Here is a 26,377-nt window from a genome sequence, read left to right on the forward strand (position 1 = left end):
ATATCTCTAAGACTAACCGACTCTGTAAAACACTGAGAGTAAACTTCTATTATTACGGTGGTTAAGAAGTATAGCACCGGAGTCAATGGTATACACACAGTGTATCTAATTGAAAGACTGACTATAGTAAGTTCAGTTCTCTCTATATAAAAGAGAATAGTGCTTTCTCAGTCTCTGATTGGTTGAAGGTGTACTTTCAGTATATATATATATATATATATATATATATATATATACATATACATACATATATATATATATATATATATATATATATATATGTATATATATATATATATATATATATATATATAGTGCCACCCTCCCCCCCCGCTCCCCAACTCGCCCCACCCCCACCCCAAAAAATATTTAACGGGGATGTTTGTGCAGCAAGACTAACACCCGATGGGGACTTACACTTTTTCTATGCGGTGAATTTATGTAAGTTCTAAGGCAGACCCGGAGAGGGCTCCTTTTACAGACTTAAAGTATAAAGAGCTAGGGCTACTTATTTCTGCGCGCGAAGTAGACTTACCTATATCTCTAAGACTAACCGACTCTGTAAAACACTGAGAGTAAACTTCTATTAGTACGGTGGTTAAGAAGTGTAGCACCCGAGTCAATGGTATACACACAGTGTATCTAACTGAAAGACTGACTATAGTAAGTTCAGTTCTCTCTATATAAAAGAGAATAGTGCCTTCTCAGTCTCTGATTGGTTGAAGGTGTACATTCAGTATATATATAATATATATATATATATTTATATATATATATATATATATATATATATATATATATATATATATATATATATATATATATATATATATATATATATATATATTATATATATATATATATATATATATATATATATATATATATATATATAGTGCCACCCTCCCCCCCCGCTCCCCAACTCGCCCCACCCCCACCCCAAAAAATATTTAACGTGGATGTTTGTGCAGCAAGACTAACACCCGATGGAGACTAACACTTTTTCTAAGCGGTGAATTTATGTAAGTTCTAAGGCAGAACCGGAGAGGGCTCCTTTTACAGACTTAAAGTATAAAGAGCTAGGGCTTCTTATTTCTGCGCGCGGAGTAGACTTACCTATACCTCTAAGACTAACCGACTCTGTAAAACACTGAGAGTAAACTTCTATTATTACGGTGGTTAAGAAGTATAGCACCGGAGTCAATGGTATACACACAGTGCATCTAACTGAAAGACTGACTATAGTAAGTTCAGTTCTCTCTATATAAAAGAGAATAGTGCCTTCTCAGTCTCTGATTGGTTGAAGGTGTACATTCAGTATTTCCACTGCTACATCCATCCGGGGTTGAGAGTTTCAAATCCGAATTTGTGAAGTGTAGCAGAAATACGTTGAATGTGTCATCCTCGTTGAAGGATAGGGTGAAGTGATTGATGAGCTGTGTCCTCTCTGAAGTGGGTGGTGACTTGTTTCGTCGTCTGGAGTCCCTGTCAGTGAAGTAGTGACTAGTGTCGTCAGTGAAGAGGTTCGTCTTGATTGTGGAACCAGTAAGGGTGCCAGTTACAGGGTGTGCTGGCCAGTAACGTCAGTCCTGTTGAGAGTATGTCCAACTGCTCTCACTATCTTGTAGTGAGGATTTATTCCCGGTTGGAGGATCGCTTGTAGTCCGTAGTCTCTGTCTGGTTTGCACGAGGAGATTTCTTTTTATCTCCACCTGGTACAAGGTTTTGAACCAGTCGGATTTACCAGCTTACTATCTGGTGGAACTCCATCATTTAGCTACTGTGTGAGCTTCTTTCCTTATTAAATCTATTAATTGAATTTAATACCTTCTTTTCTTCTTCCGGGAGGAAGAAGAAAAGATCTGATCCTAATCTTCAGTCTTGTGTGGAAAGGAGAAAAATATGGAAAAGATATAATTTGTAGTAAGGAGAAAATGAAGACAATAAGAAAGTGAAAGAGAAAGAAAGAAAAGAGAAAAATTTTCAAGTGAGTTTTTTGAGATCAGTGACTCTCATTTTGTGGGTCTGTGAGCCCAAGATATTGCTGTAGGTCTGTGGCCTACTTCCGATACTCGAACTCAAAGTTCGGGGCTCGATTGTCTGGATCACGGAAGAAGGCGTGAAATTCCGGACCACGTGCCAGACAAGCAGCAAGGACACGAGGATACAGATCAACGTTACAGTGTGGTTGTAACGCAAGAAAGTGATTGATGATCTGTTTTTCTTCTTGTGACGGCTGCCGATTGTCGAGTTTATGGACCATCCAGTCCCTGTAGAGGAGGTTGAAAGTGTGGCCGTAGGTACACTTCGTGGCGCCTCCTTCTGTTCACTGTAGATATTTGATCGGGACGAGGATGGGGCGATTAGTCTTAGAATTGAGTGGAGAAAAGATGAAGCAATTTTTCATTGTATCAAAATTACGGAGGGTGTCTTCACAATAGTTCGGTTGGATGATGTAACTATAATTCATATAGTATGGTGAACTCAGCTTTATGTTGGCGTATTGAAGACGCGAATTTATGTGGATAATGGTATTAGAGTGCTGGAAGTGATGTTGCACAAATAAGTAGTTGTGCATCGTGTGAAGCATCTTCACGCGACTGACTTTGTGAGTAGTGTTGTTTACATCCATCTGTGTGGGATGCAAGAAACCGAATTGCAGATAGAAGGGGTTGTATTTATCATAAATTTTGTAGGGTGCGGTTTCACGAGTGAAGAAAGTATTAAATTCGTCGTTTGGGTGATCTGCAAGTGCAAAGAAGTACTTAGACAGATGCCAAAATCTTTCCGTGAAGCGGGGGTTTAGGGGAAAGTGTAAGCATACCTTTATCCCGTCCTTCTTGAACGTATTCGTTCTCTAATTGTCCAAAAGAGCAGGAACTGGCTATGAGCTTCAGTGTGTGCTGAGGCAGGGTGGAAATGTAACTGATTCCCTCTGGCACATGTATTCCTTGGATGGTGTTGATTCCAAGAGGGTTCGTGCACTCGTGGAATCTGAAATTTGGTCCCTGTGACCTGTGGGGGATGCCTTGTGTCGGCGCAAAGGGATTCCCTTTTGCACGAGAGGATGAGGGCTGTGGGCCTCGTGAAGGGCTCGAAGTGGGACGGGCAGGCGACATTGAAGCCTGTATTGGTGAAGAACGAACGGGGTATATTTCGTGTGCTGTGGCTCGTGGATGCCTCTTAGGTGAAGAGTCAGTACACGGATAGTTGGGATAGTTATCTGTGGACGTGGGTCGATCGTAGGGGGGTGGCTGAAGGAAAGGCTGTTGTGGCCTGAGAGGTGGTATAGCCGGGCCGTACCGCGGTGAGGGTACCTGCGGGCGCTGTGTATGCGGTGTTGGCATTACTGGCGGTGGGTAAACCAGTGGCTGTGATCGTGGTAGTGCTCCACGGATCCTACCAGAGTATGCCCAATTGGGGACAACCGCCTCTGGTGTGGAGTGACCTGTCTGTTCTGCTGTGGCCACTTCATCAGCCTAATAGGGGATGCTCGTAGGCTTGGGGTGGTGCTCCAGATACTGCTGTGTGTGCAATAGAGAAGAGTTGGGGTGGCTGTGGCATCTGACTAGTTCCTTGGAGGAGCATCTCTTGTGACGAGCTTTGCAGTCCTGCAGGAACTGAGTGTGAGCTTGTGTCACTGTCTATGTACAGGTGAAATTCATCCAATTTTGAGGAAGAGGTGGCGGGTGAAGGCAGTGGGTTCACCCGCGCGTAATTTGCTCTGTCCACAGACTCTGGCTTTGGGGAGGATTCCGCCTTCGTGAAGAGGGCTGGTATTTGCATTTCGCAAACTGGCTCGGGTACTGTGGGTGCCAGTACCAGTGGAGTGAGGGGGAGGGCAGAATGTCGTCAACCTCCAGCATGATGAGGTCGTATGCTGTAGGATCAACATTTGGTGGAGTTGGTGAGCCTCCTTCTTGGTGAGTGGGAACTGGAGAGGAGTTACTAAAACAGGAAAAGTGTTAAAGACGAGTACTTGGAAGGCTAAGAAAGAGTTCTTCTGGAATTTCTTGGTAGTGGGTATCTTTGTCAATAGGGTCCCGTGAAAGAGAAATTCTACGTGAGCGTTTACGTTTATTAGTTTTGAAAGTTTGCAGGTGTAGACATTAAAAATCTGGTTTCGTGCGAGAGTCAACTGGTCTTTCATAGCATTGATAAATAGAAGCTGGTAAAGTGGAAGTATGTCGTTTATTTGAATTGTTGTGTACAGGAGATGAGAATTTCTTATAGAAGTTTTCAGACATTATATGTATTAGATTCAATTCATGTTGAGAATGTGGAGGACAACTATCAGTTGAGTGTCTACGTCGTTTTTTAGGTGATGGTGGTTTATACTGTGTGGAATCTGATTGTAGCACATGAAATACTGTTTGTGAGATTACTCCAATTAATCCGGAGGTTATAAATTTAACCAATGTTATATTGGGTCCTAAGAGTGACTTCAAATTATAGGTGTTTAATGAGCTACCAAATAGGCCAAATAGGCACTGTAAAAATTTAAAAAAGTCCATATTATGGCTATTTTTTTTATTACGTACCAAGGGTATCCAAAGATTCCTATTAAGGATTCTTTTAAATAGTTGCCATTAATCAAATCACGCCAGTCAAGTTGGCGGAAGGTGAATTCTTTGCCATAAATAAAGAGTTTGTCAAAGTAATCATTATATTCAGTGCGTAATTGTGAGAATTGTGCTGGTAATTGTTTTACAAGGTCTGCAAAAATTACTGCTCGTGCTACTTCAAATTTCTCTGCTGAGTGACCGACTAATTGGTTAAATTTCATCTTGTCTATTGACTTAGTCCAGTCGTGCTGACTGTATATTTCAAGTTGTTGCGCGGAAAAAATTTGCGTGGGTGAAGCGGTTTTCAACTTCGTCGGGCGTGAAAGTTTTAACAGGTTTTCGCGCCTTAATTGGATAGGGTGCTAAGCGATATGTGTCATCGCCGTCTGCGTCAAGTGAGATTTGTTGATCAAAATTTTTGGATTTACATGGTGCTTTAATAGACAAGGGGAAGGTCTTTCGGGTGATTTGGTCTACAAATTATTGTTTGTTTTGATAGTATATAGGGATACGTTCGAAGCATTGATTTTCTAATACATAAAGGGGTGATTAAACAACTTTAAATTGAAATATTGAGATTACTTTTTGACTTTTAAGTGTAGCGAATGTGTGTCGCTGTCCTGTAATGATATAACCAACTAAACGGGATTTTTGTATTAGTAAACTAAAAGCGGATTGTTTCAAATCGCGATCCAAGTCACAGAGTTCTTTATAAATATTTAAACTTGATTGGTCCATTTCAAGCAAGACTCGACTGATCATGAAATCGAGTTTCACATCCATTTGAACATTAGGTTGAACCGCACCAAACCAATTTTTCTTTTCTGAATAATTCATATTTTTCCGATTTATGATATAATTTTGATTCTTGTGGAATAGCATATCCATCATGGATATTTGCTTTTGTGTAAGGTGCTAACGAAGGTGGTCCGTCAGGGATTGTTATATGTGTGTTATCAAAGTCGGGTGATGGTTTTCCTGAGACAAAATTAAAAGCTTCTGTTTATTGTATAAAAAATGTCTTGATATTGAGTGGCATAATATGGGTGATTTTCATTACAATTGTAGAGAGGTTTTGCAGACTCATCATAAAAGTGTTCTTGAAAACGACTAGAATACATGTCTGGCATGTGTTTGTGACCAGAATTAGTTTCATTTTTTTCAAGTGTTTTGATGAAATATCTTTTTTGGAACCTAATCATACGTGCGTGTGATCTTCCAACGTCAAAAATACGGCAGTAGTTTTCGGTTTCCCAAATTACTGCGGCTTTAAAAGCGTGATTTGGAGGACCGGGGCCTCGTTATAAATCGCATTTAATGCAAACTTTGCCATAGTACATGTGTTCTGAGGCGACATCAAAGGTGAGGGTGATGTTAGGTAATTGAAGTAACCATCCTAGTGTATGGATGACATGATATTTGTGTTCTGGAGTCCTTCCGGGACAGGTAGCCCAGAGATTATCTGTGGCATTGGGAATCCAATTATGATCACATGGGTTATAAATCATGCTTCCGTGTTGGAAGGCGAAAGGTCTATAACGGTCAAGTCGAAAACGGATTTGTTTTTCTTCTATTTTTTCCTGCCAGTGGGGTCGTCTAATACATCAAATTGTATCATATGAGGGCGATGGTGATGTGTATTTACGAGACCGACGCGTGCAAGTTCTCTACGAGCTTCAATTTCTGTGGGAAAGAAAGGTCATTCCATATCATTAACATACCAATTATTGTGATCAAACCGAAAACCTCTTTTGAGTGGGATTTTGTGACAAAAACTTTCCTTGTCGCTAAATTTAGCATGTATGGCGTAAGCGCGTACTTGTAGTGTTCGAATTTGTAAAAAAAATTTGTACTTGGGCCGGGAAAATTTTAAAATTGGCCGGCTTAATCTTACATTCTCCAATTTTATTAAGCTTACAGTACTGCATAGTGATATGCTTTGGGAAACAGTCATAGTGTGTGACGACAAGATCTTGGCTGCCTGTTTTAGGCGTGGAAATATTATGTTGTTCTACATTAATTGGTTGTTTTATTGGGAGTGGATTTGAAAAGAATAAATTAAGTAATATGAATATTAAATTTGTAGTGGAGATGTGTAAGAGTGCGGATTATAGAAAACAAAATATCCTGCGGCGTTTTTTGTGTATCTATCAAATTTCTAGTGTATTTCTTGACAAATAAAGGGTGACGGATTAGTTTTTACCCTAAAATTAGGGAGTGTTGCAGCTTATGGATGGAAAAAAAATTTATCTTTCTCGACAACTAATTCAACATAGAATGTGATTTTTGATTGTTTTAATAATTTGTGAGCTCTTTGTTTTTGAACGGGGGTTATTTTATAAGATTTAGAAATTCATTGTTTAGCCCAATTATGTAATTGTTTACCGTTATTATGATCTCCAAAGAGGGCGGCTGCGGGAACAAAAAAAATAGGATCGAATTTTAGTGGTTGTGTTGGGCAAGCGCGTGTCGTATCTGGTTGATTCCCAATACAATGGTAAGGATGTTGATCAGGATCTGGTGTAGGTGAGTTGGAGCTTGAAGTGATAATGGGTGTACCCAAAAACTGAGTGTAAGTAAGTTTTGAAATGAAGGTGATGAATTGACTATATTAAAAGAGTGATTCCAGTGTGCTTGTGATAACAAGCGTTCAATATCTGTTATTGGTCCCTGTGGCGGATTAAAAGGATTATTCGCAATTTGTGATGCAGTAGGTCAAGAGAATTGAGAACTAAAGTGGAAAACTGTAGAGTGTTTGAATAATTCAGTAATTCAGGCTGTGGTGCTCGTGGAGGAGCTGGTATAAGTGTGGGTGGAGGGAGTGTCGTATTTGGAAGCAAACCAGAGTATGGTAGAAAAAAGTTTGTGCAGTTATTTGTTGCTGTTGTTGTGCTTGCGTTTGGTGTATTTGCGTTTGACTTTGATGGGGGGATATGGGATTACCGATTGTGGGGTAAAGTGGGGGGAGTGTCCAGAAGGACGAGGTCTATCTGCAGATTTGGCAGTAGTAATGACTGAGTATGGGTGTTCCTCAGTTTCTTGTGCTTGTGATTTTTTATTAAAGAGTTTAAATGATGACTTTTTGGGTGTTGATTGTTTAGTTGCCTCGCTGTATGAGCAACTAGGTGATTCTGAAACGGGGGATCACTTGGGTTAGTGTTGGATTGTTGACTAGATGACGCAATTGTGATGATAACCTGGGGCCCAGAGTGGGGCAATTATCGCAAAAACAAATTTTATAGTTCGTAAATATGGGGATAACTATTCTTAAGAGATTTAAACTAGGTACACTTACTCTGATTGCTGCGCAGGGTGATTCTGGTGGGAATGACATTATAAAGATAGATGAGATCCAAAAAATCAGCAGAAAAAATTGTTAACAATTCAGCAATTGTATAGTCTTTTCGTTCAAATAAAAAGATAACATGTGAATAAATAATTTCGTTTGTTTTGTTGTTGTTTGACAATTTGTTGGTTTTGTTCATCCAATCTTAGGAGTTCTTTAATATACTTTATATCATATGATGCTGGGATAGCGTCAAGGTTAACAGTATATACAATATCTGTATAAAGAATTTCAGAGAGTTTTGTTGTTGCTTGGGGTAAAAACATTGGAAGATAGAAAAGAGCAATGTGTTCGTTATTAAGGTCTCTAATATAAAAAAAACCCATTCACAACAAATGTGTGAAAATAGAATGTGATCAAGGTTGTAAAAAATATCTTGAAAGCAGACTTGTCTAGGTTTAAAACTTTGAATATTTATAACTGTTTCCGCGTAGGGTGTTCTTTTACACAAAACTTCTAGTCTGTGTTGAGAAGTTATGTGCAAACCTGGTAAAGTTTTGCCGAGGAGAATTCTTTCAGTACTGTGAGACTGAAAGTTGCATTGTGTGCTGTTGTTGTTGCTCCTCTGAGCAGATTTTGAGCATTCTGTTAGCTGTCAGTCAAGTCAATGAAGTGAAGAGTCAAAGATGACAAGGAAGACAAAGAACTATACTGTGTGACAGTTCTTTTTTGTTAGAGAGAGATGAAGTGAGAAATAAAAATCGACATAGAAAAAGAAGAGATGTTTCTAAGTTAAATTTTAAAAGAGTGGAAAGGAGATGTTTGAATGGAATCTTAAGTTGTTGAGAAAGAAGAGAGAAGAGAGAAAGCAACTGAGTTTTGAGAGTGGTGGACTAAAAAGTGATTTTAGACGATAAGATTTGGCCTGACCACGACTTTTTACTCGGGTACGAAAAAGTTACCGAGTTATATCGTGGCAAATAAATGAGATTAGGAAAGTGTTCCTGGACCGAGCTGTGGGTCGGTTTTTAACTTAATTTTAGTTAATTTACTTTTTTTTATTATCGTTGGGAATGGCCTGTAATTCCCTTCTTTTCATTTCCTGATGGAAGTGTTTTTGTGGTTCTGACTGTGTTTTTTTTGGGCTAAGAGGTTTGATTAATTTTCCCAGTGAAAAAAATTGTATTACGGATGAGAGGGGTGAAAGAACTATCCGATTTATCCCTCTCGTATAAGAGAACGAGGGAATTTTATTTTTGTATAATTTATATTTACGAGCTATTTTGCGCGTTATGCTAAATTGTGTTTTGCTATTTAGAGCGAGGACAGTGATTTGACGTTTGTTCTATTAGTAAAGTGTGAATGTTTTTAAATGTGCTTTGTGCGTGAAGCCGAAATTTTTGATAGTGGAATAAAGACTTTGTAGTCTTTTATTGGTTATCGTCGAAGACGATTGTTTCTTGTTGTGTAGTTTTCCGAAGTGTGATCGGGTATTTCAGACGGGTTACAAGGTAGTTGGGGGGGAAGGTCGTCTGTGGATGGTACTTGTTATGTGGTGGATTTTTCGGATGGAGTTTTAAAAGTGAAGTATCCGGGAAGTTTTTTTCCATTTGTTCTTGAACGAAGAGTCCTTTGGGATAGTATGGTACTATATTACGTCTATGGCGGGTAATTTGTTAACCAGGAAAATCTTATAGTTTATACGTAATTATTGTAGGAGTATATATTATTTTGTAGGGTCCAATTTTCAGTGGTTGGATCTTTTTCGATACTCCAATTTGTGTGGCTTTATTTTCGACTTAAACATAAGTGTTAGTTTTTTTGTGGTTGCGCCGTTCCAAAACGGCGGTTTATAAAGATGAGTAAATGTTTATTTTGGTTTAAATAATTGTATACTTCGTTATAAACTTCCGAATGTATCTTTTCTCGATTGAGAAACCAATGTGCAAAGGTTCCTTTCTGTAACTTTTTAATTTGTGGGTGATAACCTTAGTAGTCAATATGTGTATGATTAGGTAAAAAATTGCAAGTTGAATTTTCTGTAGATTTACTAGTTCCTAAGCTATCTGTAGTGGAGGATAGGTTGAACATTATGGGTTTCTTTGGTTTTTGACCAAATACAATTTCATATGGTGAAAGGTTCATATTGGTCCTGACTTGTGAATTGAATGCAAACGAAAATACTTTTACTTTCTATAACCACGTGTCAAATTGTAAATCTAAGACTGTACGAAGAAATTTGTGTTATTGGCGATTACTGTTTTCAACGAGTCCATTTGATCAAGCTACATATGGCGTACGTGGTTTAAATTGTACATTATATGTACGGCAGAAATGTGTAAATTCTCCGTTAATGTATTCATTTCCATTATCTGTTAACAAAATATCTGGTATTCCGAATATGACAATCCAATGGTCAAATAAAACTGTGATTGCATGAGTGGCATCATTTTTGGGTGAAGGGTGGAGGACAACATAATGTGTAAATGCGTCTACAATAACATAGACTTAAGAATTCCCATCAGAAGACGGTGAGATTGGACCTTTTGTATCCATTGAAATACGGTGATTGAAGTATGGTGAAACTTCTAAGAATGGCAGTTCTGGTGCCATTAAGAGGTTCGGCATAGATTTGCTAGTTTGGCAATTCAAGCAATCTTGTGTTAGTACTGCTATCCATGTATTAATGTTCAGAAAAAAGTAGTCTTCCGTGATTGCTGCGTGGGTTTTTTCACGACCGGGGTGTCCTGAAAGATCATGAGAGTGTGCTTCATGAAAAATGACTAGGAGAAGAGAGAGTGGTAGACAAATTTTCGGTGACATTGTTTCTAGTATATAATACAAGATATCATTGTCTTCCTTAATACTTAAATTCTGAAAACGTCTATATTAGGGTAGTAATCCTTTGTTCGCTGGTATAGTTAATGAAGGGGTTGGGGGAAAACTTTTATAATTCTTCTAAAGTAAAATTTGTCTGAGAACTGGATCTTGTTGTTGTGTTTCATAGAGAAGTGTATCAGTTGTTTCAGTTTGTTCTTCATGGAAGTAATTATAAAGCGTTGGGGACTTTGGTATATAGTCATCCTTTGCTTTGTGTGTAAGGTTCTATTTTGTTTGTGTTTAGTGTAACATCTGTGTGTTGTATGATAGGGTAAATTTCTGGGAGTGAGTGGTTTTTTTTTAAATTGTTGTAATTTTCGTCGGTGCATATTCTCTAAAAGCTGTGCTTTAGTTTGGAATTCGTAATGTGGAACCGGAAGATACAGATCATTTTTTAGTTGTACTTTGAAATAATTGTCTTAAATCTGTAAGTAGATTGGAAAGTGTGGTGATTCTAAATGAGTGTCTGTAGATATTGAATTAATGTATGCTTTTGATACAGCATAAAAACACTGTATTGGTTATGTATTTTGATTGTGCGTCATAAAGAATTTAATCTATTCTAGTATATCAACTGTACGAAGACCGTGTTCGTCTTGTGTTGTAGTCGTTAGTGAACGACTTAGTAAATCTGGAAGTGAAAAGTTGTTTACTTCCGCCCAAACTATGTGTAAGTTCGGAAATTTCATTAGAATTAATTGAAATTTTTAAACTCTGTGGCTTGGTTCATTCTTTTGTGTTAATAAAAATATAATTGCTATATTATCATTGGGTGTTTAGATCCTTGAATAAAGGTCTCGTATTTTAGAAGGTTATAAATGACAGCTGAATATTCGCGAAGAATGGTGGATAGTCTAAGTTCTGTGGTTGAAAATAGACGAGAATTTGACGATACTAACTTCTTTTTTCCAAATTGATTTTTTTGTAGAAGTGCTGCTCCAATGCCATAGTTTGAGGCATCGCAGAGGATATAAAAGATTTTTCTGAATTTGGGATTGCGATGCGGAATGTTCCGTCTGTAAGTTCCTTTTTTACTCTACCAAATGTTTGTTGTAATTCAGGAGTCCATTTGAAATCTGTTGTATCTCTGAGTTGAAGATAAAAAAGTTGAAGAATGACTTGTAAGTTGTATATATGTTTTGAAATAAAGGTGAGAAAACCAACATAGTTTTGAATTTGTTTTTCATTTTTGGGTAGCTGTAACTTTAAAAATCCGTCTACTTTTGAGTGGGTGTATGTGGTTATTTTGACTTTTGAGTGGGTGTATGTGGTTATTTTCACTTTGGCGTCCTAAAAATTTAACTGAGTCTAGGAAAAAGAAAGATTTATCTCGAGCAGCTTTGAGGTTTTCATTCTCTAAAATAGTGTGGTACTGAGTAAGTATTTGCAACATTGTGTCTGTTGTTGTTGTATCTTGGATGAAAACGTCATCAAGATAAGTAATTTTTTTGGTTTTTCGAATTAATGGTTTACAAATACTGCTCATGAAAGCTGCTGGGCCAATAGAAATACCATAGAAAAAAAACATTTAAAACAGTACTGTGGTCCGGCAATCACAAAGTTTGTGAGTTTTTGTGATGGTTTATCAAGTGGCATTTTGTTGTATGCACTATTCATGTCGGCTATAGAAAAAACTGGTCCCTTAATCCGTGTTAAAGTATTCTGAATTGGTTCTACAGGCCAACTACTTTTTGTTTCGTCAATCATTGTGTTTAATTGACGAGCGTCCAGGACAATTTTCAGTGATTCTCCCTTTTTAAGGATAATTACTGGGTTAATGAATGTAATCTATCTCCGGTGGTTAAAGAGTCTGTATTTACGGGTGCTCTGATGTCAAAGTGTGTTAGTATATCGAGTAAATATTGTACTCTATCTTGTAATTGAAGTGGAATACGGGTGGTTCTTTGTTTTTTAAATATAGCTGTTGCTTTTAGGGGAAGGTTTAGATTACCTTGATCTTCCCAACATCGAATTTAGAGATTGCGTAACATTTTTTAAATTCTGTGAGGAGTTGTTCCAATTGTTCAAACTGTGTTTGTGTCAGTTTCGTGTATTCGAAATTAAACATGGTGAGAAATTCTTTGTCTGTTCCGGTGAATTTTGAACCATCAAATGTATGGTGAATTTTTTCTGTTGTGGTTTGTATTCGCGTTCTTGTTGCTTACTAAGATTTCAACAAAAGAGTTTTTTTAGTGTTTCTGACGTACCTTGTGTGGGGTAATTCAACGTGTAAGCGTCCATGAATTCTGTGAGTTCATTTGTGCGATATTTGGTGGTTTGATAGTCGGTGAGTGAAACATCTTGTTGTGCATATCCAATTATTCTTCTTACAAGTGTTAGTGGGTGATTTATAAGATTTTGTATTAATATTTGGATAAATGACTGATAAGGATATCCGAGATTATTTATATCGATTATAGGGAACAAAATATTTTTGCGGAGTGTTACAAGTGAAACATCGGATGCATAGAGTATAGTACCACTCGTGTTTTTATTTTTACATTCTTATATGATTAAAAAATAAGTTATAATTCTGTGCTCAGAGGGTGTAAAATATATCGAATGATCTCCAATTAATGGAAATAATCGTGAATAGTACGGGGGTGGTTTAATTGATGAATCGTAAAACTTTAGTGACTTTATATCATTTTTATGTTTGATCTCTAGTGTATGAGATGAACATTTTATTGAATCTACGTATTTTTCTAGGAAGGGTGTACCTAGAATATTCAAATTGGTGTTTGATGCATGAAAAGTGAGTGTAAAAGAAGGGTTTTTGAGAGTTCGACTCTCAGTTACGTCTGGCTATAGCGTAAGTTTTATTGTACCGTTTGACTGTCATTTAGAATTATTTGCTGCTGAGAGAACAAATGTTGATGCATTTAGCTGTAGTTTGTGGTATTCTTTGATTTCATTCCAACTGTTGGTATTTAATATATTAAGTGTTGTACCAGAATCTATTAGAAAATCAATTTCTAGATGCGGTGGGGATATTGTTTTTTTTGATCAGATGTTTGTTTTGTATATATTGTGAGTGGGAGTAACCATATGCTGTTTTTGCAAAAAGTAGAGAGAATGTATTCTTCTGTGAGTGTTACATTCCTCTTGGCAATTGAAATATTCACTTTGTGTGTCTTGTTTTAGTTCTAAAAGTAAATCATTAAATTGTTGTTCGACAAGTGTTTCCTCAGAGACATCTGTTGTGTCTGTGTTTTCAGTGTGTGATGTATTGTTGTTTTGTTCTTGATCTAACAATGAATTTGTGTAATTTCGAACATTAAGATGTGTATTTCGTGATAACGGTCGTCGTGAGCAATTTCCGTCCGGTATATAATGAGGTGAGTGTTGTCTATTTTTATATTGTGAGTTAGTTTGAAATTTTGGTCTTGGGTATTGTGAACCGTTTTTAGTTGGTGGTTTGAAATTGCTGTTTCCAAAAAAAGCTTTTGATTTTTTTTGTGAGAATTCGTTTGGGCTTCTGTGTTCTCTGTTATTGCTGCGAGAGCGATGTGAAAAAGGTAGGGGCTTACCTGTCATATTGTTCGATGTGACTTGTCTGTTGGGAAGGTTTTAATTACCTTTCATGGCTTGATTAAAAGTTTGTTTTTGAGAATTAGGCTTGTCAAATGGTATTATAGACCTTTTCTCAGGGCACGCCGAAATACTATGTTCTGAACGTGAACATTTTTTGCAGAATTTTTGAAAGAGTGGTTTTCCTTTGAAATTAGGGTCATTTGAGTACTTGTGTTGCACTACATTTATCGCATGAGCGATACTTTGTTCCATTGTGTGTATAAAGTCTACTGTGAGATTACCTATCCCAAGGGAGAGATTATTAATTGAGGGTGAAAGAGTGGAATTTGTATTTAATTTGTGTCTATCAATATGTGTTCTTGTAATATCTTCTTGGTGTATTTTTTCAACAAGTTGTGCATATGGAAGTTTTGGTTTCAATGCGGTTGATTTGTGATTTGCAATCTTTTTAAGTGCTATTCTAGCTAGTTGTGGATCGAGTGCTTTGACAAGTGCGTCATTCATCTGCGCATTTCGCATATCTGGGGCATTGTTAACATACGCTTTTCGAGTCATTTGTTCTACTCTAAGCGATAGTGTCTCAATTTGATCACCAGAAGCACGTGTTATGCTTTCTAGTAATAATTCCGCTTGTGTTTGAGATTGTTGTTTATCAAATGTTTTCTGAATTTCACGGCAGAACACTTGGATGTGACTACCATTGTTGTGCTTGTCCTATTAGGGCCGTTTGGATCATGGCAATTCGTTTCAAGATCCAGGCTTCATGAAATGGTGAATCAATTTGCTCTGGTCCTGCTGTCATTACCATATTTGCTGTGATAGAATTTAAAAAATCTTCTGTTGTATAGTTGGGATCAGTACCATCAAACGGTCTTAAGGACTGTTGCATTGGCTAGATAGGGATACATCATTTGTGTATTCCTTCGGACTACAGGTGATGGCGTTTGTGTAGACGCCGCTTGTAAGCAATAAGGAGTTGGTGCATTTGTATTTTGTTTTGTGTTTTGTAAATTTAATCGTGTAACAATATTTATATATTGTTGTGGAGTGATTGAGATAGTTTGATTAAACCCTTGTGTGGTTTGGGTTGAATTATTAAGTATAATGGGTTCAGTATTAATGTGTAGGGAATTCTGTCTGTGTAGACGTGGTAAAGGTGTGTTTACATTCGGTAGTATTGGTATAGTGGTGTTCAATGGATCTGAATTTTGTGTCAATTCAGTCAAGTTCATAGGTTGACTGTGCTGGTGATTTTGGTAAACATGTGTGTTATGGGTGATGTTAGTAGTGGAGTGATTATTATTATTATTATTATTATTATTATTATTATTATTATTATTATTATTATTATTATTATTATTATTATTATTATTATTGTTATTTTGGTTATTGTTTTGATCATTGTGTCCACGATCAATTAGTGTGTTCACCGTGTGTGATGAAAAGAGTGTTCCATCATCTAACAATGTTGAATTGAAATCTGTTTCATTAGTTTCATTCATACGGCTTTCCGATTGTTGAGAGCGGATAATTGTATCAATATTTTCAAGGGCGAGACTTCCAGAGAAGCATTTGTGTTTTCTGTAATATTTGTACAAGTAAATGGTTGTGTTTCTGCATTATAGTTTCTGATTTCTATATTTTGGTGGTTGATAAATAATTTTTGGATATTTTCGGATGGTATTTCCGTAAGGTTTACAAAATTAATTGGAAACGAATTTGGGTCATATATATAGTGGAGTGTTTCTGGTAATTTAGATATTATTTGTTGGTAGGTTTCTGCTTATTAGTTTATTAGTTTCGTTTATTAGTTTTAGGCTGGAAAGATGTGTCTTACCAGGATTTTCCAAAATCTGTGTAAATACCAAGATAGAAGTGTGAGAGAATCAAAAATCTGTTCCTCTTTTAAGTCTGCTTCTGTAACAGAGCTTATATAGATCGTTAGAAGTTGAGTGAATCCTTCTATTTCCTGTCAAGCAATTTTGTCTACGCTTTATTTTCGAGAGTGTGAAGCTTTGGCGCTAAGTGTAGGCGCAAGGCGTTTAAACAATTAGAAAGAAAATTTTCCTAATATCCATTCTTTATCCGAGGGTTGTATAAATACTATGTCCTGAACGTGAACATTTTTTTGCAAAATTTTTTGAAGAGTGATTTTCTTTTGAAATTAGGGTCATTTGAGAACTTGTGTCGTACTACAATTATCCCGCGAGCAATAACTTGTTCCATTGTGTGTATATCGTCTACTGTGAGATTATCTATCTCAAGTGAGAGATTATTAATTGAGGTCGAAAGAGTGGAATTTGTTTTTATTTTGTGTCCATCAATATGTGTTCTTGTAATATATTCTTGGTGTATTTTTTCAACAAGTTGTGCAAATGGAAGTTATGGTTCCAATGCGGTTGATTTGTGATTAGCAATTTTTTTAAGTGCTATTCTAGTTAGTTGTGGATCGAGTGCTTTGACAAGTGCGTCATTCATCTGCGCAGTTGGCATATCTGGGGCATTGTTAACATATGCTTTTCGAATCATTTGTTCTACTCTAAGCGCTAGTGTCTTAATTTGTTCACCAGAATCACCTGTTATGCTTTCTAGTAAAAATTTCTCGTGTGTTTGCAATTGTTGGTTATCAAATGTTTTCTGAAATTCACGGCAGAACGCTTGCCAATTTTTTTAACATCTATTGGAATACCATTGTTGTGCCTGTCCATTAGGGCCGTTTGGATAATGGCAATTCGTTTCAAGATCCAGGCTTCATGAAATGGTGAATCAGTCTGCTCTGGTACTGCTGTCATTACCATATTTGCTGTGATAGAATTTAAAAAATCTTCTGTTGTATAGTTGGGATCAGTAGCATCAAACGGTCTTAAAGACTGTTGCATTGAAACGGAGCCGCCTGGATAGGGATACATCATTTGTGTATTCCTTCGGACTACAGGTGATGGCGTTTGTGTAGACGCCGCTTGTAAGCAATAAGGAGTTGGTGCATTTGTATTTTGTTTTGTGTTTTGTAAATTTAATCGTGTAACAATATCTATATATATTGTTGTGGAGTGATTGAGATAGTTTGATTAAGCCCTTGTGTGGGTTGGGTTGAATTATTAAGTATAATGGGTTCAGTATAAATGTGTATGGAATTCTGTCTGTGTAGACGTGGTAAAGGTGTTTACATTCGGTAGTATTGGTATAGTGGTGTTCAATGGATCTGAATTTTGTGTCAATTCAGTCAAGTTCACAGGTTGACTGTGCTGGTGATTTTGGTAAACATGTGTGTTATGGGTGATGTTAGTAGTAGAGTGATTATTATTATTATTATTATTATTATTATTATTATTTTTATTATTATTATTATTATTATTATTATTATTATTATTATTATTATTATTATTATTATTATTATTGTTATAATAAAAAAAATTATTATTATTATTGTTAATTCGGTTATTGCTTTGATCATTGTGTCCACGATCATTTAGTGTGTTCACCGTGTGTGATGAAAAGAGTGTTCCATCATCTAACAATGTTGAATTGAAATCTATTTCAGTAGATTGAATCTTACGGCTTTCTAACTGTTGAGAGTGGATAATTGTATCCATATTTTCAAGGGTGAGACTTCCAGAGAAGCATTTGTGGATTCTGTAATATTTTTACGAGTAAATGGTTATGTTTCTATATTATAGTTTCTCATTTCTTTATTTTGGTGATTGATAGATAATTTTTGGATAGTTTCGGATGGTATTTCCGTAAGGTTTACAAAGTTTTGTGGTAACCGAATTGGGTCATATAAATAGTGGAGTGTTTCTGGTAATTTAGTTATTATTTTTGGGTAGATTTCTGCTTATTAGTTTATTAGTTTCGTTAATAGTTTTGTGGCTGGAAAGATGTGTCTTACCGGACTTTTCCAAAATCTGTGTAAATACCAAGATAGAAGTGTGTGAGAATCAAAAATCTGTTCTTCATTTAAGTCTGCTTCTGTAACAGAGCTTATATAGATCTTTAGAAGTTGACTGAATCCTTCGATTTTCTGTCGAGTGATTTTGTGGAAGCTTTCTTTTCGAGAGTAAGAAGCTTTGGGGTTAAGTGTAGCTGCAAAGCGTTTAAGAAATTAGAAAGGAGATTTTCTAAATATCCCTTCTCTATCCGAAGGTTGTGTTTCAGACAATATTCCGTTAAGCAATTCAAATAGTGTGTCTGATGGTGGGTGAAATAGAGTATCGTATATTAAATAGAGTATTAAATAGAGTATCGTATAACGAAATGTATTGGTTTGTGAGGGGATCACAAATGAAAAGAACTGAACCTTTTGTTAGTTGGGTTCCGTAATTTTCAACTAAATATAAGAGAAAGGCGGTTCGTGAACCTGTGATGGCTTTTCTGGTAATGAGAGGTGAAGTTGTTGTTCTATTGCAAAATAGTGGTATTTAAGCTGTTTTGCTGTATTTAAGAGTATATTTAATTCATCTTGGTGCTGATAGTGTTTAACTTCAAAGCGTAGAATTTCGTGTGTTAAGCGCTTGTTCTGTTGTGTTAGAACAGCTAGTTGTTATTCGTCTGAGTGTGTTGTTTTGTGGGAAGAGGGTTGATCAATGTGATGATCCATTTTAGTTATTTCTTTTGTTTAAATATTAGTAGTTTTTTGTTTTATTTGGGCTCTGTTCCCTTTTTTCTTAAAATTTAAATAGATAAAGAGTAAAAAGCTATGTAATCTAATTTTAAGTTTTTTCATAAGAGAAATGGGTGTTTTGTGTGAGTACTTTTTACGGTTAGAGTTTGTTAACTCACTGGTCGCACCAGTTAAAGCAGACCCGGAGAGGGCTCCTTTTACAGCCTTAAAGTATAAAGAGCTAGGGCGGCTTATTTCTGCGCGCGAAGTAGACTTACCTATATCTCTAAGACTAACCGACTCTGTACAACACTGAGAGTAAACTTCTATTATTACGGTGGTTATGAAGTATAGCACTGGAGTCAATGGTATGCACATAGTGTATCTAACTAAAAGACTGACTATAGTAAGTTCAGTTCTCTCTATATAAAAGAGAATAGTGCCTTCTCAATCTCTGATTGGTTGAAGGTGTACATTCAGTATTTGCACTGCTACAGTTCACCACTAATTTAAGCGCTGAATTTATGTAAATTCACCGCTAAAATCAGCGGTGAAATTATGTAATTCCACAGCTACCAGTTGATAAAATTCTTTTTCACCGAATTCACCGCCTGATTCATGTAATTTAACTTTATGGTTCAGACTACCAACCAAACACTTTAGTAAGTCTAAAGCAAAGCATGCTGAAATCTTTACTGTTTGCATAAAAAGTACCCTCTGGGTAAATTAAATAAAGTGCTACCAAGTAAAAGAATAGACACACACACACACACACACACACACACACACACACACACACACACACACACACACACACACACACACACACACACACACACACACACACACACACACACAACACACACACACACACACACCTACACACACCTACACACACACCTACACACACACACACACACACACACACACAGAGACACCTACACACACACACACAGAGACACCTACACACACACACACACCTACACACACACACACACAGAGACACCTACACACACACACAGAGACACCTACACACACACACACACACACACACACACACACACACACACACACACGCACACACACACACACACACACACACACACATATATATATATATATATATATATATATATATATATATATATATATTTCGCTTGATATAATTTTGAGCAAACCAAGCTATGGCATGAATTATTTCCGACGATTTTAGAATTTTCGAGATTTTGGAACCATCTAGATTGAGTCAGTGATCACCCATGGCCTTAGACAAGGCTTTACATTTCTCCTACTTTCATGACGTAACTCGTGAATATGGAGCCTTAGAATAAAACCCGCGAACAGTAATTACACTAAAGGTTACATCTTCATGCTGCTTACTTTTTAACTTTAGATGAGAACGACCAGTCTGAAGCCTCTTCGTGAAATTTTATTGAGCGCATGGTTTATAAAAAAGAATTTCATTCTTTGATAAAAACAATTATCTGTTTTCAATTCTGAATTGCATTTGAGTTCGTACACAGAAATCCTGTACGCCATCAAAGAGAACTTTAGTTGAGGATTTTTGAACAAAGCGTGTATCGTCATTGGCATAATTAACAGCTTAAACATTTAACACAGGACGTGAAACCAACATAGCAAAATACTTGTTCAAAGTAAAGAAAGAATAGCAAACCTGCGACAGGATATCCTTGTTTAACGTTCTACTACAACTGTTTGTGAAATTTTGCCGTTGATCACAATAATTGCTTTCATTTGTTTGTAAATTGTTCTAATTCTAAATTTAACGAATTCATAAAAACCTATTTTTTTAAATCAAGGGAAGAGTATATGTAATCTCTCTCTGCCTTATTGAACGCTTTTGAAACGTCTACACTTACCATGCTTTGCGGTAACTCATTTGTTTGAGCTTTTCATACGGTAATCAGTGCTCTATTAGTTATTGCGCGCTCAAATAACCATTTTGATGATGACCATTTAATTTTTTGCAGTTTTTGAACGATCTGGTAGCTAAGATATGTGGAAGATTTGAAGTTGGTTTTTAGCAGGTGCATAGGTCTACAATTGTTTATTGCTGGGTTTTAGCTTTTTGGAACAAGTTTCAATACTACGAAATGTTGGCTTCCTGGAAATCTTCTGTTTTCAGCAAAATTAAATTGTTGAAACAGTTTTTACTACTGGGTCCATCTCTCAACAAAAATTTTTGCCAAAAAATGAAAGTGATATTATGGGACCCTGGCAAAATGTCTGCATTAATTTGTCAATTGCTTTTTTTGACTTTGTCAATGGAAACTTTGTTTTGCGTTGTCTTCTTATTTTCTCCTTCTTGTAGTTCATCAAATCAGATTTCAAAAGTTATCTAGTGCTCTCGGATATGTTTTTCGATTATTAGTACGGTCTCGTCCTGAATTCTCTATTTTTTGTCACAGTCTCACCATTAATCAATGAGATGAAAATTTTTGTGTTGTTTTTTAAACATAGTTGGAGTTATTTTTAATTTCCTAGTTCAGATGCTGGCAAGAAGCGTTTAATATGTTTGAATTTCAGCATTCGTTCGCTGTTCTCATGCTCACTGGTCCAATTACTACATTCCTTATGCCGATAAAGATATTTGAATAGAGATACACTTCTGAAATTTCTCTCTCAGTTACTTTTCTTCAGTCTAAAAGTTCTTCAATTTGGAAATTCAGGCTCTAGATTTTTTTAATAGCTATCAGTTGACAAACCGGGTGTATCAACGCTTAATAATTTTCCTGTATGGACAATCATTTATCAAAAAGTTTCGGTTCTGTTGTACTATACTTATTTATTTCAACGTATAAAATGTCAATCGTTTTCAAAAATTTTGGTCGCCTTCTTTTTCACGGTTTTTTTACTTAGTTCTAACAACATGTGGTCTGATTTTTTGTGAATTCTCATTTTAATATAGTTGAATTGATTTGTGTGAAAATAGAATATGCATGAAGAAAAGACGTTCTCCGAATAAAAAATGGAGCTTTTTAAGTGGCAATTAGTTGCTATATCAAATTGAAGCCTTATTACAACCACTGCTTGTAGTTTATCGAAGAGTTTTATTCTATGGTAGCCCCTCCTAATGGAACTTTCCAGGATTGTCATTAATGTTTCCGTGATTGTCCTTGATGTTTCCAGGATTGTCATTGATTGCGTGGAATGCTCTCGCCAAAACTATCAACCTTCAGGCGTATTTATAGCGACTTAAATTTAGTTTCCAAATATTTCTCTTGTTGTTTTGATTTAGATACGCATTGGGTTATAGCTGAGTTCTGGAAACATTATTTCGATATGATTTCTTAGCTGAAATCTTTCTTCGTCATATTTGAAATTTTCATCCTTAGTTGTAATCAAGCCTCCCTTCATTTTATTGCAGGCGTCTGTTGATAGCGTAAATTGTAGTACTCTTCCTGTTTTATTCAAGTATTAGTATGTCAGTGTTTTCAGAATTTTATTTTTGAAACTGTGTCTGTATGGTCTTTGCTTTTTAATTTGAAGCAAAACAACAACTTTGAGAAGCTGAACTAATGAAGAAGACGCTTTGTTCAAAAAATTTATTTTGGTTGTCGGTCGTCGGTCTTTTTTATTTAAGTTTCGTTTCCGTTAGTGTCCGCGAGCTAAATAAGTCTTCAGTTAATCATTCTTGTCTCTGAGACCTAACATGATTGGTTTTTTGTTTAGAATAGAAAGTTTCTCTTTGTTAAAAGTTTGCTATTTTTCATATCAAAATCCATTGCAATGGAAAGCACAAATTTTTTTAATTATCAATAATGTTTTAATTTTTTCTCGACAAAATAGGGCTTTGATTAGCAGGAAGCACATTATGTTGCATCGTTTACGAATTTTCTGTTTGAAATTATTGATTCAGTGAATGATGGGGTGTAGTGAATAATTTGAAAACTGTTCATGGATATTTTGTTTTGAAACATCTTTTAGAAAAGCAAAAATACAGATGATTCAATTTTTTGAACTATTTTTGGGTAAATAATGAAGGAAATGTGTTCTCCCTATTGAAGAGAGTTATTAACTGACGCAATCAAACAAGTTTTTGAAAAAGAATCAACTTTGCTAAGGTGGACGGCTACGAGAGAACAGAGAGGCAAAGCAAAAAAGCAATTTAGGAAAAACTAATGCTAACAACTTCGGTTGTTGGCTTTCGAGTAACAACTTTGAAAGCCAGTAATCAAGTTATTTAAACAATCATTCTACCAAAGATTTTCAGTACGCATGGCACAAGGACACAAAAAAAATTTTGGAAAAAATTGGTGCCGCTTAAACATTTTTGAAAACTGGTATTAAAATGGTCTTCGAAGCGAAGTTTTTTTTTGAACTAGCTGCTATTGGCAGAATCTATCTTCCATACAATACTTTACAATCTTCTATTTCTGTTGAATTTTGCAAAAAATTATTCATCTGAAGTAAGCTCAATGATCTTCTTATATGCTTATCTTTTTTCCCGTATTCGTTAAAACTAAAGATTTTTCAAAAGAAATTGTTTTACTTCCCTTTGAAAACAAGAGTTTACTTCACACAGGCTTCACAAATAAGTTAACACAAAAGTTGCATACTCCTCAAAAACAAAATCCCTGTTTATTTTATGCCATATTTTTCAGATTGTGTTTTTTTCTGAGGAATTTGGATTAGTCGAAAAAATTCGGTGTCAAACCAGATGCATGATAGTTATACCAAATTAATGTTGAAACTTTTAGGATAGAATTCTCTTTCTGTATTGAGAAAATAAATACGCATAGGAAAACTATATTTGCCCAGTAAGTTGACATCTCGGAATTGGAACAAGTGGTATTGAAATTTAACAGTTGGAAGAGAATTAGCGGTCATTGAAAGCGGCGTTTCGTCCTCTGTCAGCCCGAGTCTTCGTTTATTAGTTTTTGACTTCCTGCTTCTTGGAAGCAATCTCAGAATAGTATTTGCACATTATATTGCATCGTTTAAAATTTTTCTGTTTGAAATCCATGATTTAGTGAATAGTGGGCTGGAGTAAATATTTTGACTACTGTTCACGGATATGTTGTTTCGAAACATCTTTTAGAAAAGCAAAACTAAAGATGATTTAATTTTATTGAGTCATTTTTGGGTAAATAATGAAGGAAATTTGTTCTTCCTTTTGAGGAGAGTTATTAACTGACGCAATCAAACAAGTTTTTTAAAAAGAGTTAACTTTGTTAAAGTGGACGACTACGAGAAAAATACGAGAGAAAAGAAAGGCAAAGCAAAAAAGCAATTTAGGAAAAACGAATGCTTACAACTTCGGTTGTTGGCTTTCGAGTAACAACTTTGAAAGCCAATAATCAAGTTAATGTAACGTTTCTTCTACCAAAGATTCTTCAGTACGCATGGCACAAGGACTCAAAAAAATGTTTTGGAAAAAATTGGTGCCATATAAGCATTCTTGAAAACTGGTATTAAAATGATGTTTCGAACAAAATTCTTTTTGAACTAGCTGCTATTGGCAGAATCTATCTTCCACGCATTACTCTACAAGCTACTACTGTTGAATTTTGCAAAAAAATTATTCATCTGAATTTAACTCAATGATCTTTATATATGATTATCTTTTTTCCCGTATTCGTTAAAAATCACGGTTTTTCAAAAAAACAATTGATTTACTTCACTTCAAAGACAAGAGTTTACTTTCGCACAGGCTTCAAAAATACGTTAACACAAAAGATATCAGTTGGTATGTAATCTTTGCGCAGCGTACAGACATATTTTTTCCTGACTAAAATGGTTTAAAGTCAGAGTTTAACCGTTGTTCCAAACATTTTTGGTAAATTTACAATATTTCTCCTCAGAGACAAACTTTGATGAAACGACTTTCGTTCAAATGCCTTGCTTGTAAACAAATCTTTTCTAACCCAACTAAGAGGTTTCAAAAAAAAGAATTAAAAGCCTTTGAGATCTTAATATTTGAATTTATTAAATTAACAGCAGCAAGAGAAAACATAAAGTCGACAAGCGGGTGTAACATCTTAGTTAATATAGATGTCAAGACTCTCCTTACTGCAAGCGCTGTGAACGGTTCCGGGCAAGAAGCTCCTGAGCAACGCAAAAACACTACGTAAACATGTTTTTCATTTTCAATTAACTGACAATTATACATCCCCTCTAACGTTTAATTTCTGATAAACAGTAACTGCAAATATGTGCTTCTGAGTCATTTTGAATGACCTGAAGTCTTTTTCTCGTGAAACCCTCAAACACTACTGCTACAAATGTGCATAAGATGAGACATTTGAGTCTGATTCAACAATGACTGTTATAATCACATTGATTGGAGAGAGGAATACAATAGGACTATGGTTCTGTTTTGCTACATTACTGCTTTTGTTATACAAAATAACCAATATTTATTCTTTGATGCCTCAAGGTGATAAAGGGTAAAATATTGACATAATCTTCCACGGACCGATACATCAATGTTCGATAAGAAATTCTGTACTCTGCGTTTTCTATTTTTTGGTATTTCTTTTGAAAAAAAATTTCAGTAAAAATTTTGGTAAAAGTAGCTGAAATGCCAAAAAATTCCTATAGTTCTCAATTCTATGTTTTTCTAAACAATTCCTTGCAAATAAATAATGGGAAAAATGATGGTTAAAGAGAACACTCGAGTCTTAAAAGCGCAAACGCAGACCCTGATAACGCAAAACAAACAAACACTTTTACAAACTACCCAAATTTCACTCAAAATGGATACTTGCAATGAAGTTGTAGTGTCAACAGGAAAATCTACCAAATGATATCAATTTGATCAGAAACCGATACAGACATTAATTGGAAGAACATACAACCATTGTGATTAGATTTTCGCAACGAAATTTATTATAACGGATATCACGCTTCCGTTATCCTAATATTAGAAAACAAAGAGTTATAACTTATATGATACCAAACAAAAAAAGAAATAGCTATTGACGAACTCCGAAATTACTAAAATTGTGCGACAAGCTGCCCTAGAAGACGAATTCTTGGATTCTGTTTAGAATTCGCCTATATTTTAGAAGCAAAAGCAATTAACCTTGTTTGTTGGGGATTCACTTCTTCTCACCGAGAACTTAACTAGTCGTACAGTTCCCAACACAGCAAAAAATTTACGCAAGTCAACAAAAATCGCTCTAGTTTTTTTTAGCGAAGGTCATAATACCTATCAGTCGTTTGACGGGAAAACATAATATATGATCTTTTCTTGTTTTTGCAGAACAGGGAACCACATCAGCACCGCAGTAATTTAGTTGAACCAAATAACAAATATCAAAATCAATCCCACACCGACGCGTAACACTTCTTTTACAATAAAGAATCGCAAAAAATGACAAAAAAGAACCAACGCAAAGAGAGCTCATAAGGGTGTATAGCAATGACTATGTGTTTTTAGGAGCGAAAATATAATTTTAATTACAAAAAACGGTGGAAAGCATGAAAACAAACAAAAACAACAAATTTTTTTGAAGAAAATTGAATTATAAGAGCTCCAAAGGTTTT

General features: G+C 35.7%; 1 protein-coding gene across 1 annotated transcript in view; it reads right to left on the reverse strand.

Annotated features, from left to right (window-relative positions):
- Positions 1 to 26,377, reverse strand: part of LOC142357213 (uncharacterized) — a 54,012-nt gene that overhangs the window by 5,928 nt on the left and 21,707 nt on the right. The window lies entirely within an intron of this gene.

The sequence above is a fragment of the Convolutriloba macropyga genome, chromosome 2 (genome assembly GCF_964194025.1).
Source record: "Convolutriloba macropyga chromosome 2, txConMacr16.3, whole genome shotgun sequence".
Taxonomy (NCBI): Eukaryota; Metazoa; Xenacoelomorpha; order Acoela; family Convolutidae; genus Convolutriloba; species Convolutriloba macropyga.